The sequence below is a fragment of the Spermophilus citellus genome (assembly GCF_964194105.1).
Source record: "Spermophilus citellus genome assembly, chromosome: 14".
Taxonomy (NCBI): Eukaryota; Metazoa; Chordata; class Mammalia; order Rodentia; family Sciuridae; genus Spermophilus; species Spermophilus citellus.
This window is the reverse complement of record NC_138194.1, coordinates 62,217,791-62,239,811: the sequence shown is the minus strand read 5'-3', so window position 1 is coordinate 62,239,811 and position 22,021 is coordinate 62,217,791. Positions and strand designations below refer to the sequence as shown.

The 22,021-nt window shown below is 33.7% G+C and overlaps 1 protein-coding gene across 5 annotated transcripts in view; it reads left to right on the top strand.

The window, feature by feature from the left end:
• The first annotated feature begins 12,168 nt into the window (after positions 1-12,168).
• TRIQK (triple QxxK/R motif containing) overlaps positions 12,169-22,021 on the top strand; it is a 73,018-nt gene continuing 63,165 nt past the window's right edge. The window contains exon 1 of one of the 5 annotated variants that reach the window (XM_081266423.1): positions 12,169-12,306. The gene's annotated coding sequence lies outside the window, so the exon portion shown is untranslated. Of the gene's footprint in view, positions 12,307-12,452; positions 12,536-22,021 lie in introns of those variants that run through there. The other 4 variants (XM_081266428.1, XM_081266427.1, XM_081266424.1 and 1 more) reach the window with 4 other exon arrangements.

Below are 22,021 nucleotides of genomic sequence, written 5' to 3'. Positions count from 1 at the left end.
AATTTATGCAGAGTATATTCTCTATAACAACAGAATTAAGTGGAAAATTAATAATCCAAATATGTCTGGAAAATATCCAATTATTTACACTAATAAATATGTATATATTATATATAAACTAACATATATAATATATATATTCTAAGTAATCAAATAAGAAATCAAATAAGAAATAAAACAATAATTAAAAGTTTTTTAAATAAGTGAAAATGAAAAGAAAACATTAAAATTCATGGGAGGAAAATTAAGCAGTGACTAGAGAAATTTATATCACTAATTTTCTATATTAGAAAAGAGAGAATTGTCTAATCAATGTCCATCTACCTAAACTTACTAAAACAAAACAAAACAAAACAAACATACAAATAACAACAACAGAAACCTTTCCCCTCCCGTCAGCAGGAACTGGGAGGCCATAAGTGCAGGAGGCTAGGGCAATAAGCCTTGCTAAACCTTATAAAACAGGTACCCTTGGTTGTTAATGTTTCTTTCATGATCACTTGTTCTGACTGGAGCAGAGACATGAACAGAGACATGTAAGCATCCCTACCAGAAATAAGAGCCAGGTCCACCAGATTTTGCATAGTAGAGGCAGATTTGGGGAGTGCAGAACTCTAAAATCAAAACAATTTTTCAAATTCTCCTCCAAGCTTCTGTTGGAAACATACAGTGCTTTCTGCTTGTATTTCCTCTTCTGTTGGTTCACATCCTATTCCTGGTCCAAGACAAGGCTATGAATAATATATAAGGCTGACACAGTAAGATGTCCAAGGGTACCATGGCACCACCACATCCATTTTCACAGTCCTCTACGAAGTACCGAGTTGGTGAATAAGTCAGATTCCCTAGTAGTCAGCATCAGGGGTGGAAGGATGAATCAGGAGCTACCTCATAACTGGTAAGATTGCTAGATATGATGGAGCTCCTTGAACTTTTCTATCTTATGATACATTAGATCATATGATACTATCAGTCAATTAAGAACCTCTCCTGAGATGATCTCCACCAAAAACTGAGCTGGAGAAACTATATACCATCTACACAATAATGATTTTTTTCTTCTAGGTTGTATAGTGACAATACCATTCCCTAAAGTAGAAGGTGAAAAATGATGGTTGGGGGTTGGTCTGACTTCCCTGAAATAGGATAAGCTCATTGAAAAAGTGCTTGGGGCTTAAGAGTTTGGTCTTTACCTTCTATTGGACTAATTTGGAGTGGAGGCTATGGATTAAGACAGAAGTCCATATCCAGAATACCTTATATTGGGATACTTATAGGGTATAAAGGTCTTGGCCTTACAGCAGGGATGAGCTAACAATCCAAGGAAGGTGTCAGCAAGTGATACATGTAAAAGTCCTGTTTGTTACTGGGCGTGACCTTGGAAGTCAGGGAAGTGGTCTTACTTCAGGTTTTCCTAGTCTCACATTTCTACTATTCTTGTATGGATTCTCACTGGCTGTAGAGGAGCTGGCAACCATGTAGGCTGTTCTGTTGATGATGGCACGGGGTTATCAACCTGAATTAGAACTTGATCTTCAAGTATTTGATGTGAAATTAATGAGGAGATCCAGGCAGGAGCTGGTTGTTTGCAAAGGGCAGGTTGGTAGCCAGCAGCAGTATGTGAAGGAAGTAATTCCCCAAAGCTAGTAATATTACATGGTAAGTATACAAGAATCATGCCGTTTGGGATAAGAGGTCCCAGACCTATACAAGATGGTAGTCATTTGTGCTTTCTTGGGTAAAGAAGAGAGTGCAATAGGGGACCAGAACATATTGTGAAGCTCAGACTTGATATTGTTATCTTGAACTTTTCCTTTTCCTCTCTTGCACCAAATATGTTATACTAATTGATCTGTGACTCTGCAGAGGTGGGATCATTAAAGCCAACCTTCAAAATCTCATAGTAATGAAATGGTATCAGACCAAGCTTTATAATTTGTAGGTGCCAGGGGATAATGTGCATGTGAGGCCTACTGTTACAAATAAAATAAAATAATAAAGAAAAAAGAAAAAGAAAAGAAAAACAAAACAAAACCAAAGAAACCAAAACAGGAATAATGTGCCAGTAAAAGTAGAAAAATATAAAATATTTTTGCTTTCTTTCACCATCTTTCAATTTTTCATGTTTTATATTCATTATTTAATACCATTCTAAGTAAAGAAAAAATATACTTTTTTATCATTAGCATGAAAAGTTTCATTTAATTTCATATTATACAATGCCAGTTTTAAACGAACAGGTAACAGTGATATATAGAATTGCTGCAATTACATAATTCATTTTTCATAGCTTACATTTTGTTCTTCTTTAAATAGCAATGTGATAGTCGGCTTTTTGTCACTGGACCAAAACACCTGGCAATATTTTTATTGTGGGCTCACAATTTCAAAGTTTGGGTACACAGTTGATCAATTCCGTCATTTTGTGCCCAAGGTGAGGCAACACTATGGCAGAAGGGCAGCAGGGAAAGGAAGCTGCTAACCTCATAGCAGCCAGAAAGTTGAGAGATAAATGGGAAGGAGCCACAGGAAAGATGAATCCTTCCAGGGCAGCACCCAGTGACCCACCTCCTTCACCCATGCTCTACCTGCACACAGTTACCTAGTTCATTCAAACTAGGAATGACTGATTAGGTTATAGCTCTCATAATTTGACCATTTCACCTTTAAATATTCCTGTTTTAATACAGAAGCTTTTGGGGGGCAACTCGGATCCAAACTATAACAAATGAAAATCCTGCAAATCAAGATCAACTGTTCTTATCTTACTTATTGATATGCACACATTCTCCCAATGCTATACAGAAGCAAGTGACTTCCATAACACACTTATCTAACACTTGTTTTAAATATCACTGAAACTTCATATCATGGATCCACGAGACTTCCCTGCTCATGGGCATCATGAACTCTCTATGAAATAAGATATCAAGGAATGGTAGTGCACATTTTATCTTGTGCTTATTTTCTCTGCTTATGCACATGCTTTATTGTCCCATTAAACTTCACTTACAAAACATAAATTCAAAGATAAAGTTATTAAAAATTTCAAGATAGCAACAGTAGAGCATTAATTAAACATGGGAACGCTCTAAGTGTGATGTGCCATATGCCTAAACAATGCTCGAATCATGACGCTGGCCCTGAGTAACAGGTCCTGGGACCCAGTAAAGATCCAGTTCATGTTCTGGCTTTTGTAAGGACTAAAAATTATGAAGACTTCCACCTGGTGGGATTTCCTGTTTCCTTGGCCTAGATACATGACCCTCCTAGGTGGGGTCATGCTGTGTGGCAATAATATTTGAGGATGTACCTAAAGTTCGGGTTCCCAATAATATACGGCAGCCCTGTGTAGTAGCAGCTGCTCACCTGGACTATAAGGCAGGGTTTCAACTAAACATGGGATAGTAGAAGAGCGCTTGAAGTACACTTTAACATTGGAAAATGATTAATTGAATTCATTTTACCAACAGAATAAAGTTTAAAAACATGATCATTTAAAAATACCTAGATAAAAATATGATGAAGCTAATATCCATTTATGGTCTTTCAAAAATAAGTCTTTAAAAACTAGATATAAAAAAGAATTTCATTAACCTAGTTTAAAAAAAATCAAATCAAGAAATACTTCATAATGAGGAAAAAATATAATACCTGCCACCATCACTTCTATTCAGTATTGTAATGGCTGTTATGCCATGAAAATGAATTAAAAATATTGAAAAGGAGAAAATAAAATTGTCATTATTTATAGAGGAAATTATTATATAGAAAATAAATAATATTTAAAGGAAACTTTAGCAGAATTGCAAAATAAAAAATAAAAATTCAAACATCAATATGGACTTCTGCTTCATGCTATGTCAGAATAGGTGAAAACTGACTAGCTTTTTTTAATGTAAGTTACTGTACAAGATAACATGAGTGAAATTTTTCAGGCATTATGAAAGAGTCAGCACATAACTGTGATTCCTGAGAGAAGGGAAACATTTGACATGATCCCTATGTTCACTGTAGATTTCTGTTTGGAACCAATTTCCTGATCACAATATGAGTAGTGTTCACTGTAGATTTCTGTTTGGGACCAATTTCCTGATTACAATATGAGTAGTTGGAAAACAAGCAAAACATACCAGTCCCACTGGTCTGTGGAGTCAAATTTCAGAGTCTGGGGCCATGAAAATGGCTAGCTTCTACAGGGCAGGATATTGAAGAGAAGAAAGAAGTACCTAAGGGAGAACTGAAAGTTTGAGAGTTTTCTAAAAGTCCTTGGTCATGAATTAGGCTGTGCACTTACAATGAAAGATGTTAAAAGGCTTGCTAAAGAATGGTTGCTATAAATTAAAAGATGAATAATGACATTAGAGATTAACTAGGCTGGAGAGATCATATCCAACCCAGGCAGAGCAAAGAAACCACAGAAATGGGTCATGCAAAAGACTGAGACTTCAGATGCAAATGGGTGCAAAGACCACACCATAAAGAAAAGCTTACTCCTAACTTACACTAAGAAGCTTAAAACCAAGCCTTGATAAGAACATAAGGGGAAAAAGAATTTGTAATTTGAGGTAGCCTATGTAGTGTAGTGTGTCTTGGAAATGTCAACAAATCTACCTTAATAGAGCACATAAAAATACTATAGAAATGCAAAGTGATTGAGAGCGATTCATTTTGCTGCTAGAAAAAAAATCACTTTTCAAAATAATATAAAATAATCAAGTCTCTAAAACATATCATTTACAATATCCCATGCTATGGTTTTGATGTGGTTTGTTCCCCAAGAATTGATGTATTAGAAGTTTGGTTCCCAGTTTGGCGATGTAGAGGTGATGTGGAACCTTTATGAGCTAGGACCTATTGGGGGGTCCTTAGGTCAATTAGAAGCAAGTCCTCGGAAGGAACTCTGGGACTCCAATCTCCCTGGCCTCTTATCTTGTGATGAGGTCTCTTGCTGTCATATATGCTCCCACCATGATGCTATCCTCCATCAGTTCTTCCCAGAGCTCAAATCACTGAGGATGCCCAATCTTGAACTTTCAATCTCCAAAATTGCAAACTGAATAAAACCCTTCTCTTTATAAAGTTAGAATATATCAGGTATTTTGTTATGGTAACAGAAAATGGATGAATAAATTCAATATCAAATAAAAAATTATCAGTCATGCAGAGAGACAGAAAATAGGACCAATAGTCAGGAATAATAGTAGTCAATATATTGTGACCTCAAGAAATCATAGACATTTTAATTGTCAGGTAATGTGAATAAGACAGCTACTACTAACATATTCAAAGACTTACAGGAAAATATGCAAGAATTAGGAATCTCAGTTGAAAACTAGAAATATATGAATGGAAATCCTAGAAATTCTACAGTAACTGAATCGAAAGCTTCACTAAATCAGCTTCAAATCAAATTATAGGGAGCTGAGTGGGGCATTCAATCTGAAGAACAGTGAGTGAAATCTTAAAAAAATGAACACAAACTTAGTGAAGGGACCTGGATGACACAATGATCATTCCTGTACTTGGAATCCCCAAATAATACAATTATAATGGGTCAGAAAAATTATTTGAAAAAATCATAGACAAAATTTCCCAAATGATATGAAACTTTGGCTTACATATCAAGCATTCAAGAAAATTAAAGTAGGATAAATTTCAATAAACTTATATGCATAAGCATGTGGTAATGATATTTCTAGAAACTAAGATGAAATCTTGAAGACAGATGTGGAAAGAATAGACAGACTACAAACAGAGGAACATCAACAATAAGTAATGACTAATCTGGCACTATAAACATGGAGGAAAGAAGACAATTGCATAACATTTTAAATGCTGAGATAAATAAAATAAAGCTTTCAACTAAAAAATCAGAATAACTTTAAAAGAGGATAAAGATATTTTAAGGCAAATAACAGTTGAGAGAAAATATCACCTATACACCTATACTATAAAAATAATAATTTTGTAATATGAAGGGAAATGATACAATTGGAAATGTAAGAAAGAACAAAATGTACCATAAGGAGTAAATATAAAAGTGAAATCTCTTAATTTCCTTGAAAAAATCAATTATTTTGGACAAAGTAACTGCATTTTTTAGTTTTTCTAACTTAAAAGAAACATATATAACAAGATGGGAAGAAGATAGATGGAATTATACTGTTATAAGTTTCTTACATTTGTGAAGTGTGATGTATGAACGGGAATTGTGAAGTGTTATGTGTGAAATGTGAAACTGTGAACTCCAGCTTTAGTTGTTAGAGTTGAGGAGAAAATGGCATAGCATGAAGGAGGAATTGCATGAAGAGGAACATAGGAGATTACTCTTAGCAATGTAACATTAAGTGGAGATAACACTAATGAATCTCAGCAAGGATTTAAGGATACAAATGGTTAACGCCAGAATGACCACTAATAACATAATAAAACAAATATTGATAAAAAGCAAATAGAAGCCATTATCTTATTAAAATAAAGTTAATGAAGGGTAAAAATATTTGACTGAACCAAATGAAATCAGGAAAGGAGAAACAAAAGATAAAATCAGGATTGGAAAAGAGAAAATATATAGAAAGATAGTAGGCTAAAAATCTTCCATATCAATAATTACAGTAAGTGTAAGTGGAATATAAAGTAGATAATGAATTAAAGATTTTCAGACTGGATAATAGAAGTCAACTCAACAAAACACTGTCTAAAAGAGATAGACTTAAAAATAAAGGTATGGGAATGAATTTCGTAGAAATAATAAGCCTAAAAAATGCAGTTTAACTTTATTAGTATCAGGTAAAGTAGACTTCTAGATATAACCACAGAGTTGGAAAAAAAAACCCACACAATTCCATAAGCTAAATGAGTTGATTCATCAGGAAAGTCACATAAATTATAACGTATGTTTCTAACAGACTTGCAAAATACATGAAGCAAGAATTAATATAATTAAAGAGACAAATGCCCAAGCATGGTTGGAGATATAACACTTTTCAGTAAGTGATAGAATATGTTGAAAACATCAATATAGACTACAGCTGGACACGGTGGGCACATGCCTGTAATCCCAGTGACTCTAGAGGCTGAGGCAGGAGGATTGCGAGTTCAAAGCAAGCCTCAGCAAAAGGGAGGCACTAAGCAAGTTGGTGAGACCCCATCTCTAAATAAAACAGAAAATGGTCTGGGGATGTGGCTCAGTGATTGAGTACTCCTGAGTTCAATCCTGGTACCCCACTCCCCAAAAAAGATATAGACTACAATAGACATCCATAGAACACTACATCTGACAATTGTAGAATATACCTACCTCCACCCCAAGATAAACCTCAGGCTGGGCTATTTTTAAAAAGTATCAGTAATTTTCAAGAGTGTAAATTCTTAAAAGAGTTTGTTCTCTAATCCTAATTAAATTAAAGTTCATACTAGAAACTACAAAACCTTCAAGTACTTGCAAACTAAACCGCAGAATTCTAAATCTATAACCCAATGATAAAAGAAAAATTCAGAGCTAAGGAAATTAAAACATATTTCCCAAGGAATGCAAATTAAAAAACTACATTTCAAGTGCATGGGATAAAACCAAAGATATTCTTAGTCACAATATTCTAGTTTTAAATGGTTACAGTAGAAAAGAATAAAAATTTAAATAATTATTTTAGTTTATACCTTAAAGATATAGTAACATAAAAAAATTAGTAAGGCGAAAATAAATAATAAAGGTAAGAGCAGAAATCAATGAAATAAAAAACAATAAACTTATCAAGACAAAAATTGTTTTTCTGAAAAGATTAATGTATTTAAATACTATAAACATTTCAGTTAGGAGGACAAAAGGGTATAATACCTCAGAAAAACAATTTGGTAATTTCCTTTTATTTAGAATATGGACTTGATCTACAACTTTTTTTGATTCTACTCTGAATTATAAGCCAAAGAGAATGTCTGGAAATTTTGCATTAGAAAATTCATGTGTTTACACAGCAATTTTATTTGTTACAGATGAAATCTAGTGACAATCCCAAAATCCTACAACAGAACAAAAATGTGAATTGTGGTATATCAAGCACTAGAATATTTCTAAATAAATCAACCATAGCTATGTAAGGCAATTTAATAAAAAACCCTTTCTTGAGTGTTTATTAGGTTCTCTTGGGATACATCAATTTATAGAACCAACAAAGATCAATACTCTCAAGCAACTTACATTCTTGGGGTAGAGATAAATAATAAATAATGCACATAATAAATAAATAAATTATGTATAAATACATTAAAAAGTGATGAAATATTATGTACAAAAGAACAAATGAAGCATCATAAGGGACTCTGGAATACTGGAGTTGGGGAGAAACTAGAGTATTATAAAAAGAGCAGTTGGAGATTGCTTTTAGCACTGTAGTATTAAATGAATATAATGTTGATGAATCTTAGCAATAATATTGAGCAGCAGATATGAATCCCTGATATACATTGATAAGTCCCAGTGCTTTGCTGAGGATGCATGAAGCTCCTATGGGATTCTGCAGTAGCTCTTTTCCCCAGATGTGAGAAATGGGAATGCTCATTGAGATGAGCAGCACAAAATCAAAGCAGCTTTGATTACTGAGTCAGCACCTGGACATTAGGAGGCTATCAACTGTAAAAGCCATTATTATCTCTCATTTTATTAATGAGAGAAAATGCTATCTGTGAATTATTTGTAAGCTGAATCATGATTTGGGAAATGTTTAGAATTATTGACATATATTAATTGTTCAATAAATTGAGAGAAAAAGTGTAAATGTGAGCCTTTTCAACTGGCTAGGCTAAAAGATATGTCTTATCTACATTTCATTTTTTACAGATGCAGCAGGTAGCTGCATATTTGAAATCGCGTTCTTATAGTACTTGATTTGTGACTCCATTTTTCTTTCACTTATGTGAAACTATTCTCTATACATGTTTTTATATTATTTAAATATATCATGTATAATATATCATCTATAATAGATAATTTTTCATGATTTCAGAGACCATCTTGCATTCAATTATTCAAAAACAAACAAGTGTTGAAAAATGACTTAATATAGGTTCATTCTTCCCATGAAATTCATTTTTTATATGTGCTATGCAAATATAATTTCGAATGTTGTACATGTCAACAGAAAATATTTTCTGTGATTTACAAATTTTCTGACTTTTGAGAAAGAAGCTTTTCTTTTAAGAAGACCATTCCCATTTTCAAGTTTCTAATAAGTGGTTTAAATATAGTACTGTAAAGCAAAACCACAACTTTCACACAAAATTTTAGGGGATCACAAAGCTTTTTTGGGGGGGGAGAGTGTAACCAGGGATTGAACTCAGGGGCACTTGAACACTGAACAATACCCCCTGCCATGCTTTGTATATTTCATTTAGAGACAGGGTCTCACTGAGTATGCTTAACACCTCGATTTGCTGAGAATGGTTTTGAACTTACAATCCTCCTACTTCAGCTTCCATAGCTTCTGGAATTACAGACATTTACCACCATACCCAGCAAGATTTCTTAAATTAAGTCACATGAAAAATAATTTTTTTATAAATAATTTAAACAAAGTTCACCCTAAATGTTTCCCTGATTTTGTCCTAAGATAAATGCGGGCGAATAGCAACATGAGTCTGACCTATTAAGTAAGCAATTAGTTCCAGGTACTTTGATAATTAAACCATTAAAATTTAAGATAAACCTCTTCTAAACAAAATTAAGTAATTTCATGTTATATTTACCATTTTAATGTATTCAATAGACTTCACAATATTTTTGGCAGAATCATCATTTTAAGATATTTAAATTTCATGATTAATAAAACAGTTTCTGAAAATGAGTAAAATTGATTCCGTGAAACTTTTAAGTGTATTATTTTAAGTCAAAGGTGTAAGCACACAAAATTATTAGATTCTAGTGTATATTTCAATTTTTCACAAATAGAACCTAATATATGTCATTATATGATAAAGAAATAAGTATATTTATAAAATATATCTGAATGCTTTATTTTACATTAAGCCTTTTAGGTCTTGTTATATATCTCTAATATATCTCTAAAATATATTTAATATTTGCTTAGTTATATTAGTTCCTCATAATTTTTTCCAATGTACATTTATAACTATGGAATAATTTCAAATCACACATTTTCCAAGTTTTGGAGCAGAAGCATGATGTGCAATAGAAATAATTGAGATGTGGATAGCACAAAACTCTCAATACTCCAAGTTTGGGGAGTATTAAAAGTTAACTGGAAACATCACTTTTGGAGCACCTTTTGAAAAACTTATAAAACTACTTCACAATAGTTATATTATAGGATGAGTTAGCTAGTGTTCATTTACACATCAGTAAAACGTAGAATAACTAGTTAGGACAAACTCTTAAGTATATGTTCACAAGTGATTCAGGGATAGACTTATTATCTGCTCTTTTTTCCTTATTTCCTCACAGGGACATAGTTTAAAAATTTATTACTCATATGTAGCACAGTATTTTATGCTGGGTGTGTAACTAGATAAGAAGGTACAGAGTTTCAAAAAACTTGAATATATGCTTCAAAAATCTGGAGCTGTACCTATGGATAATACATAACTGTGTTTATTTCAATGATTATAAATTTACAAGCATATAATGCATTTATTTAAATGTATATTTGTATTTTCTCACATATATGTGAGAATGTCCAAACGTATTTGCTATACTTATACTTATTTGAAATGGATTCAAATAAATACATTCAATGCTTAAATTTGCAGTACTTATTTATATAATGCACTTAACATACAATTGTAACTCTTTCTTTTTAGACTAAAACCAAATATTTTTGAAAGATTAAAAAAACATAATGAAGACTAGGAGTCACACAAACTGAGAAAGTTTTGCAGAGTTATTTGCAGTTAGCAAGCTTTCAGATTTTAGAAATTCAGCAGGACAAGAAAATAAAATCATTTGCAATTGGAATGTGTTTCTTTTATTCCTACAATTTTATCATAAGATGGTGGGCATTTTAATTGAATCTCAAAGCACTATCTAGAGACACTGTTTTTCTTGGTTTTGGTTTGATATGTTAAAAAAAGGGTGGGGTTTGCTATTTTAAAGTCACACACTAGGAACCTGATTAAGGATATTAATATAATCACGTTTAACTTTACCTTTATTTCTGGTAGATTAACTGGAGACTAGAAGATGATTTAGGAGGACACAAAATAAAATTACATTTTGGATTCAATTCCTGGCCATGATATCCTGGGAAATTTCAAAGAACCTTCTGGTTAGTCTATTTATACTTTTCTTTTATTTGAATGCTACTTTCTCATGAGATTTTTTTTTTTTTAAAAGATGATGGACTAGCCAGAGATAGGTAAATTATAATTCATCAAGAAAAAAACCAAACTGAAAGTTGCATGATTTTTTTGAAGGACATTTAAATTGAGTTTACTAAAGTATAAAAATGACTCCAGACACTTAGATTTTGTTGAATAATTAAATAAATGTAATCTCTCATAGCCTATGTTTCATTGTTCATAGGCTGTGGATAATAACTTCTCTTAGTGGGTTTTGTAAGATTATATAAATATATTACATGAAGTATTAGATTGTCAAATGCATTCCAAGTAATAACTAATATCTTAATATTTCTTCCTTATTTTATAGATATAAAAACTAAGTACCCGAAAATGACCCCAAGCCCTAGTTGTGGGTCATATTTCAGCAATTAGCTTTCCTAAGATTTTAAATTAAAATTAACATAAAGTTTATTTTTTCTTTCTTTCATTATCTTCCCCCCTCTCCCCTCTCCCCTCTCTCATTTTTATTTTTTTGGCTGGCCAAAGCTGCAATCAACACACTGTTTTCAAATACAGTTCAGTCTTCCACCTAGGGATACTTGCCTGTGAGTGTCAATTTGGGAGTATAAGGGTGTGTGGGGTGGGGCGTGTTCAATATCACAATAACTTCTTTTCGTCCTATATCTGTAAAATAAGTCAGTTTTCACATTTCTACCTTGCCGGACAGGTGTGGTAGCTTCTGACTTATTTCAAAAAGAAGGAAAGGCCTCAAGCCGCGCTTTAGCTTTCAGGACTCGCGCAGAGGCGGGAGAGAGACCAACCAATCAGAGAGAAGACTGAGGGTTGGTCCCGCCTCTGCCGAGTGAGCCCTGCCCCTTTTACGAACCGCCCTGTGGGAATAGCGGCGAGCGCCTGGCTCGTCCCGCCCCTGCCTCTGAGTGACAGGACGGTGGACAGCAACATTCCCAGCCGGACACGAAGTTTGTCAGCCCTTGCCTTGGCTGAGCGGAGGTGTGTGTGTGTGTGTGTGTGTGTGTGTGTGTGTGTGTGTGTGTGTGTGTGTATCTGGTGAGGGCTAGGGGGCTGGGGAGACCCTGCAAAGAAAGCTCCGGGCGCACCTCCTTAATTGAGTCCTCAAAACGTTTAGGACACGATCGTTCGGCCCCTGGGAGCGGTACTTGAGTGGACTGGGGGAAGGGAGATTTTGTAAGAGGAACCCGGAACTCGGGAAACCTAGTAGGTACGGTAATCACTTAAGGACCCTTTCCCGGGAGATAGGCGTTCGAGGTGGGATTGAGGGGATAAGCGGGCGCGGGGTTTGGGCGCAGGGTGGGCGTGGCCTCCGCGGTTGCTAAGGAACGCGCCGTTCCTGCCCTGCCAGCGTGTCTGGTGCCGGGCGCTGGGCCTTGGAAACGTTAGTCCCGCCCACTTCCTGAGGCTTTCCACTTGGCTAGTGATTGGTACCGTTCTGCTGTCAATTATCTTGCGACCCCCTACCCCACCCTCCTGGGCTGCCTTCTTGGTTCTGCAGTTCTCATTGAGGCCTACCTTTCGTGTATCATTTCTGCTTATTCGTTTTTCTGTTTCTCCTTATTAGTGAACAAGTATGCAGACCAAAATATTTGCAGAGAAGAGGACTTGGTGTTGGTGGTGTTGGTGTTGGAGCGGGGTTACTTTACCTGGTGCTTGGTGAATCCCTTAATCCAGGAGATGTTGGTGTCCATGTGGATGATTCTGAAAGAAGGGTTTAGGAATCTGTTCTCTTCACTTGCAGTTATTTTTCTCTGCTGCTTTTCTGAGCTCAATGAACTTTCTCAGAAAGTTGAGACAATTAATTCCTGGAGGTTCCCCATTATAGGCTCTCCCCTTCAACCCCTATGCTGGGTCTATATTTGACAGTCAGTGACTGTAGGGTAACAACCATTTCAAATGTCCTCTCCTTTGCTCATATCACTTGGCCCCAAATGATTCAGCAGAGCAAACATTCCAGAGAGAAAACAAAGGAGCTAAAATTCTGCTTTCACTTCCCTGTGCCAGGTTTGCAGTGTAAATCTTCAGGAAGGAAACTTGTACTGCTTGTTAACACTGGGAAGAGCACTGGCCTACAAGTCAGGAAACTGGCAGGATTAATTGCTTTTAGGTAATAACCCATTAATTCCTTTTAGGTAATAACTCTTTCTCATCTTTAAAGTGGGGATACTTGTTTGTGTCCTTCCTTTTAGGAAGAACTGATTTGAAAATGTATTTAAAATAATCATCTTTACAAAGTATTTTATACTTATAATCTGTCTATATGATCTGAATTGACAAAATAGTTATTCTGTTTAAAGTACTTTTAATTTTTCCTTATGATTTTTTTTAATCTTTAGGATTAGAAATAATCAAGAAACCACTAATGTATTCATTAATGATTCAGGGTTGTTCTGAAATGTCTTGCAGGATAACCTGCCCTCAGCCCCTCCCCACACCATCCCTCCTTTTTTTTTTTTTTTTTTTTTTAATGACGTGCATATGTAGCCTGAAAGGACAGGAGAGCATGTTTCTAATCCAATAATGATCAGACCCTATAAGGCTGTAAATAGAATTCATTATTTTCTTTGCTCAAGTCACCAATGAAAGTAGGCATCAATTGTAATATCAATTGTAGATGTAACATATTATCATTGGATAAGGACGGAATTGAAGAGGGAAAGATTTCTTACTTTTGTAATAAATCTTAAGGATATATATGTGTAACTTTTACTTCCTTAGAACTTTAATTTGAACTCTTTAACATTTGACTCTTTCCTTTGACTTTCATTATTAAACTCTATTTCCAATAGAAACTAGAATGAGGAAAAATGGATACAAGATAATGGACTTCGTGATTTTAGGGGTTCAGTAAGTAGTAAGTCTTTTTGAACTGTTTTGAATTTGTAAGAAGTTTACAACATCAGCTTTGTTACTAACAGGCTGATTGAGATTAGTGCTTTAAATAGGACACCAAAAATAAGTACTAGTATTTCCTACCCTCTTTTATCCTCTAAAAAAATTTAGCTGATAGAAAAATTTCATTTTTCAGAACAGATGCATTTACCCAGAATCACTGCTGTGCGTGTTCCATAGCTGTACTCATTGGCATAATATACACCAGCATATTCCAGCCACTGATCAGATAACTCCCCTGCTGAGAAGCTACACAAGGAGAGGGATCTTAGGCCAGGACTGGTAACTTAGTGCTCTGGTTTTCCACTGTGGTGGTTAACTGGAAATGTGTGGTAGTACTTTTGAGTTATTAAAGTATCTTTAAAGTGAGTAATGGCTTTTGGGACCCTGAAGTTTAGAGATGTAAAATATTTGGTATGTAGAAGAATTATGAAGTTTCACAAAGAATAATTTTCTTCCCTCACTCCAATGCACAAGGCATTTCCATGGAAATATTGGTCCTACAGAAGTTCTTTCATGTAGAAACATGTTTCTACATGAAAGAACTAGGGCATATTTCCCCAATTTTTAATGTCAATAGATTTGGTTGTAATGGTGAAGTCTTAAAAATACTACTTAGAATATATATTTCTTAGTATTCTTTCAGAATAACTAAAATGATACTAACTAGTGAGACATATTTTGTATTTGCTACCCTCAAGAATTTATTACTAAAGAGATAATGATTATATAGTCCTAGAACTGATTATTTTTCATAGCTACTACATGTATTTAACATTTCCTATATGGTAGAAATGTTAAGTATCTTTGGATAATTTGAGTGAGATGGGTATGTATATATTTTTATGAAATAATTTTGAAATGTTAAACAGCAATAAAAGATATGTGTTTGACATCCAGAGGTTTAACAATCTCTTTCATTGAATTTGAAGGTAAATAAATGAGGGACTCTTGTCAAGTTCATGGCTTTACACCACTGAACATGGAGAATGGGGATAGTAATAAAGTAATTTAGTTCCATAGTAGTGTTACATAGGGACATAGCTGCAAAAATAGCATAACAATTAGATTGAACAGCTTAAAATTTTACCAAAGAGAAAAGAAACTTGACTGTATTTTAAGCATATTTGTTTTGCATACTTTAAATGTTGAAAATATTTAAATATTTTGGGTATTAGGAATAACAAATGGATACCTAAGAAAATTTCTAATTTTTGTTTATGGTTTATTACCTAAACCACGTAGAAGATAACACTGGATGGAAAAACTTGGCTCCTGTAGTAGAGAGATTATTTTTTGGATATTGTAACATTTCCAGTGATCAAATTCATTATATAGGAAGGGTTGAAGATATATGGTTCTCTTCCATTGTTTTTGAACCATATACTTGAACATTATAATATACTCCCATTATTCATAGAGACTTAATATAGCACTGAATTTCTCTCAATAGGGGCATTTCAGGGTTGTTGTTGTGTTTTTCCTCTTAATATAGGCAGGTATAATCAGTTTCTGATTCTGTTCTAGGGGTCTGTTCTGTGTCTCCTCTCTTCCCCTTCATGTTATCTCTCCTAAACATATTTGGAAAACATTACACTATGCAGGACCAGCATATACTCTTTTAAAAATATAAAAATAAATAAATTTAGCATTTGAAAATGAATTAAGTGGAACAAAACATCCTGCAAAATCAAGGCAAAGGAAATCAGCTGAAGACTCTGAGGCATACCTATGAAAACTTAAAAGTAATTTTCTGCTAAAGAAGAACATTTCAGGGAATTCTTTGATATTTAACATATTCAGGCATACATGAACTCTGTAGATAGGAAAATTCTATTTAAAAAGGACAGATACTGATGATGTGATAATAGGAAGATAGAGAAAACAAAATGAGTACAAGGAAACTAAACATATTAGAGATATATACTTTTTAAAATTCTTGTTATAACAAATTACAACAAACTTTGTAGCTTAAAACAACAATTTTATTTTCCTACAGTTCTATAGTTGAGGAGCCTGACATATACCACAATGAGCTGAAATAAAGGAATCTGCAGAGCTGCATTCCTTTATGGAGGCTCAGAAAGATAATCTTCATTTTCTTGACTTTTCTAGTTTTTGAGGTTGCCCACATTCCTTTCTTCTCTCTTCTTCCATTTCCATAGTCAACAAGATGGCATCTTTATGGCTTCTTATGTAGTCACCTCTTCTGAATATAGCAGGGAAAGGTCATCCACTTTTCAAGACACATCTAGATTATCCAGGGAGATCTTCCCATTTTAAGGTTCTTTATTTAATCATGCCACATAATCCTTTGAGCCATATAAGGTAACTTATTCACAGTTTCTCAAAATTATGATGGAACATATTTGGGTCAGGGGAGTATTATTCTGTCTACCACAATAACATTAAAAATCTGTATTTGAAGCAGTAAAAGGCAGAATTGATATTGTCATAAAGTTTAGTCAATACAGAGTATAGTCTTGAAAAGTTATATAGCTAAAATTTATGTCAACAAGTAAGATGATATATATGAGTATAAAGAATGAAGACCACTTAATTTTTTTAATATTTGTAGATTCTGAAGATGAGACAAGAATATAGATAATTTTTCCAAAAGAATAGAATAAAGCATTTGAAAAAAGGTAATAAACAACAACAACAAAAAGAAAGTAAAACTTTTCCCAAACTGAGAAAGACCAATGAATGCAGAAAGTCTTTATATAAGACATGACAACACAAAAAGGGAAAATATCACAAAATTTTCAAATGATGATAATAAATAAAAAAATATTTTACATAGGAAGGAAAGGACGAAAGCATGTTATTATCAGGAAATAAAAATTAGGTGGGTTTCCAACTTCTTTTCTGTAGTGTAAAATGCTGGAAGACAACAGAACAACGTTTTGGATTTTAAAAATATTCCCATGCAGACTATATTTCTGATGTGATGGCAACACAAGACCATATGTATATAAGGGGAAAAACACTAAGATACCTACTGTAAATGATAATATAAAAAAAAAGAACCATGATGTGTTTGTGTACAAAACTGATGGAATACTCTAGTATAGAAGTACCTTGAGATAGTTTTGTTAAATCTACTTAAAAATTGACTGAAAATTAATATTTACCTGCATAAGAAGATATATATTGTAAAAGTTAATTCAGTAGCAACATTCTGTGGTTAAATAAAATTTTGTGACCTTCTAATATATTTATTCCAGATATGAAATCTAGTATTTCAAGAGAATGAACAGATTTAAAAATATAACCACACTATTGATTTGCAAACTATAACCAATGGGCCTACTCTGGCCCACCATATCTATCACATGAACTTGTAAAAATCGTGTCATTTTGTGAATTGAAAATTCAAATTTTATTATTAATAAATAAAGTTTTATTGGAAAACAACCACATTCATTTATTTCCATATTGTCAACGGTGGCTTTTACACTGCAGCAGCAGAGTTGAGTAATTGCCACAGAGATGTGTATGTGACACTTTCATGGCTGCATACTACAAATAGTAGTGACACAGTAGTAACTTGATTTTGCCTCTTGGCATGCAAAACAAATTATTTGTATCTGGAAAACAGAAAAACTTTTACAACTCCTGAACAGAATTATAAACTTTAGTGTATAATATTAATCTTTTTCTTTTCAATTTAAGGAATCCCGATTTACTCTATTATTGCTTTCTTATGTCAGTATCTCTGGTCTTTTATGAACTGGTTTTAGCATCAAGAATATCTTATTCTTTACATTTAATAATCTGGAACTTCTCTTTCCCATCTGTAGAGATGGAACAAATCTCTTGCAAAGATTTCATACTTTCATTTCCAAAGACAAAAATCAGTTAATATGTCATTATTATAATAATGAATACTTTACTGTTTTGTGCTGAAATTATGAGTGCTTATAGAGATTAGCATGTGCAGTATTTAGTGAGTTATATGTCAATCAGATAATCACAGATTTGTCTGTCATGTATAGGGGAATTATACAGATAACATACGTAATTGAAACAGAGTCTTCAAGAACACCTATGAATTCAAGATAGATAAGACTAGGGATAAGGTTATATTGAGGTAAGAACAAGGTTTTTGAAACCATTAAGCTGTAGCAGAATGTTGTGATTAGGAAATTAAAAAAAAGTTTAGTGGCTAGAACAGGGTATAGTTAATAGCACCTGGAGTTTAGGCAATGTGGACCTGCTAGACTAAGGTTAGAAAGCTTTTGAACACCATGCAAAGCAGTTTGCATCTTATAGGCAATGAGGACCCATTTTAGGTTTTAAAATGATAGAATAATATGACCAGATTAGTATTGTAGAATATTGGTTCTTGAATTTTTTAAGTACAGCATACTCCAAGATTCATTAATTCTATGGGAACACAAATAAAAGTTGCCTTGGGAAAGATCTACTAATGTCCTACTTATGATAAACTTTTCCTTGAAGGACAGTATATCAACAGTCCCCTAGTTATCCTAGGAACATCGGTGTTATATAAATTTATGTGGAATATAAACTTATGCTATAAATAAATAAAAAAATTTCATATTTTCAGAATTAAGAAGTTTCCTGTAAAGTAAAAAAGTAATCTGTTCTGATTTCTCATCAGTAGATAAAAGATAGATCTTTAAGATAAAACATAATGTGTGTGTTTGCATACTGCCTTACTTTTACATAGGACTTATAAAAAGTTTGCAGAAACTTAAGATGATAGTTTAATTATGGAATATTTGAAGATGTTTGGATTTTATATTTTAAATATTTAAAATTAACAATTAGTGTTTAGCATTTCTTTCAATAAACTTTCTTTCAATGTCTACAGTGAATTTGATTAAGGTAAAATCCCACTTTGAACCTTTATTACTTATATAATGAAATAGTTTTGAAGATAATATTGTCTCTGATTTATATAGACCTTGATATTCAGCATATCATTTTAATAATACTATATTGAGCAATTAACTTACTAAATAATAAGGAAACTCAGTTTCCTCAGTTGGGGTTAATTATACCTATTGGAGGAGAAAGTTAGAATTTCTTTTTTTGGGAGGGTGGGGTACTGGTAATTGAACTCAGAGGCTCTCGACATATCCCCAGTCCTTTTTCTCATTTTATTTAGAGACAGGGTCTTACTTAGTTGCTTAGCTTCTGACTTTTGCGGAGGCTGGCTTTGGAATAATGCTCCTCCTACCTCAGCCTCCAGATCTGCTGGGATTATAGGTGTATGCCACTGTTCCCGGCAAAAGTTAGAATTTCTAATCATGTATGTGACCATGTATAGTATAGTATTTGGCATATTAGTTGCCATTTGACATTTGGCAACTGCTAATCAGCAGTTGTATTATTACTAATGTTATTATCTTTAATAAGGGCCCAGTGTCCATTATTTACATTTTAAAAATCCAAAAGTTCTACAAAATTAAAATTTCCCAAGTTTTGCCTGAACTCAACTGAGGAAAAAACCAGCCTTGAATGAAACAATTTATATCAAGATTTTTCTATGAAGTATTAACATTCTTTATCCACATTCCTTAAGGACTATTGTTTTTATGATAAATGGAATGTGTTGCTCTTTCTGTAATCTAAAACCTTCACAGAAACATCTGGCCCAAACATTTTAAATAAGGACTATAGACCTGTGTTATAATGACATCTTTAATATCTTTATTGAAATATAATTAACAATTGTAAGTAAGATTTATCATTTGAAAATATACAATTGTTTGGTTTTTGTCATATTCCTGGAATTGCACAACTACCACCACCACTTAATTTTGGAATATTTTCATTATCTGAAAAACAAACCATATACCTATCATAAGTAATTCTTCATTCCTTCTGCCTATATCCTCTAATGAACCACTATTCTTTTTTTTGTCTCTATTTATTTCCCCATTCTAGATACTTTTTTTTTAAGAGAGAGTGAGAGAGGAGAGAGAGAGAGAGAGAGAGAGAGAGAGAGAGAGAATTTTTAATATTTATTTTTTAGTTCTCGGCAGACACAACATCTTTGTTGGTATGTGGTGCTGAGGATCGAACCCGGGCCCCACGCATGCCAGGCAAGCGCGCTACTGCTTGAGCCACATCCCCAGCCCTATTCTAGATACTTTTATAAAGGGACTAACAGAAGTAATGTATTTAGCCATCTTTTGTGGCTAGATTTTTCAGAGCACAGTGTTTTCCAGCATCATCCATATTGTAACATATATCAATATTTCATTCCTTTATATGGCTGAATAATATTCCATTATATGGACCAACCACATTTTATCGGTTCCTCATGGATTGTTTTTACTTTTTGTTATAATAATAGAGTAATGAACTTTGCTTTTATTCTTATTTGTTATGTACAACAGCAGAATGCATTCCAATTTATATTACGCATATAGAGCACAGCTTTTCATATCTCTGGTTGTACACAAAGTAGAGTCACACCATTCATGTCTTCATACATGTACTTAGGGTAATGATGTCCATCTCATTCCACGTTCTTTCCTACCCCAATACCCACTCCCTTCCCCTTACTCTCCTTTGCCCTATCTAGAGCTCATCTAATCCTCCCATGCTCGTCCCCGTCCCGTCCCCCACCATTCCCATTATGAATCAGCATCCTTATATCAGAGAAAATATTCAAAATTTGGTTTTGGTGGATTGGCTTACTTCACTTAGCATTATGTTCTCCAACTCCATTTACTGGCAAATGCCATGATTTTATTCTCTTTTAATGCTGAATAGTATTCCATTGTGTATATAGACCACAGTTTCTTTATCCATTCTTCTATTGAAGGGCATCTAGGTTGGTTACACAGTTTAGCTATTGTGAATTGTGTTGCTATAAACATTGATGTGGCTGTGTCCCTGTAGTATGCTGTTTTTGAGTCCTTTGGGTATAGACTGAGGAGTGGGATAACTGGGTCAAGTGGTGGTTCCATTCCCAGTTTTGCAAGGAATCTCCATACTGGTTTCTAGATTGGCTGCACCAATTTGCAGTCCCACCAGCAGTGAATGAGTGTGCCTTTTTCCCCATATCCTTGCCAACACTTATTGTTGTTTGTATTCTTAATAGCTGCTATTCTGTCTGGAGTGAGATGAAATCTTAGAGTAGTTTTGATTTGGATTTCTCTGATCGCTAGAGATGTTGAATATTTTTTCATATGTTTGTTGATTGATTGTATATCCTCTTCTGAGAATTGTCTGTTCAGTTCCTTGGCCCATTTATTGATTGGATTATTTATTCTTTTGGTATTAAGATTTTGGAGTTCTTTATATATCCTAGATATTAGTGCTCTGTCTGATGTGCATGTGGTAAAAATTTGCTCCCAAAATGTAGGTTCTCTATTCACCTCACGGATTTTTTTTTTTCTGAGAAGAAGCATTTTTAGTTGGAATCTACTCATTTATTGACTCTTGATTTTAATTCTTGCACTATAGGTGTCTTATTAAGGAATTCAGGTCCTAATCCGACATGATGGAGATTTGGGCCTACTTTTTCTTCAATTAGGTACAGTGTCTCTGGTTTAATTCCTAGGTCCTTGATCTACTTTGAGTTGAGTTTTGTGTATTGCGAGAGATAGGGGTTTAATTTCATTTTTGTTGCATATGGATTTCTAGTTTTCTTAGCACCATTTGTTGAAGAGACTTTCTTTTCTCCAATGTATGTTTTTGGCACGTTTGTCTAATATAAGATATCTGTAGTTAGGTGGGTTCATCTCTGTGTCCTCTATTCTGTACCTTTGGTCTACCAATCTATTTTGGTGCCCATACCATGCTGTTTTTGTTACTG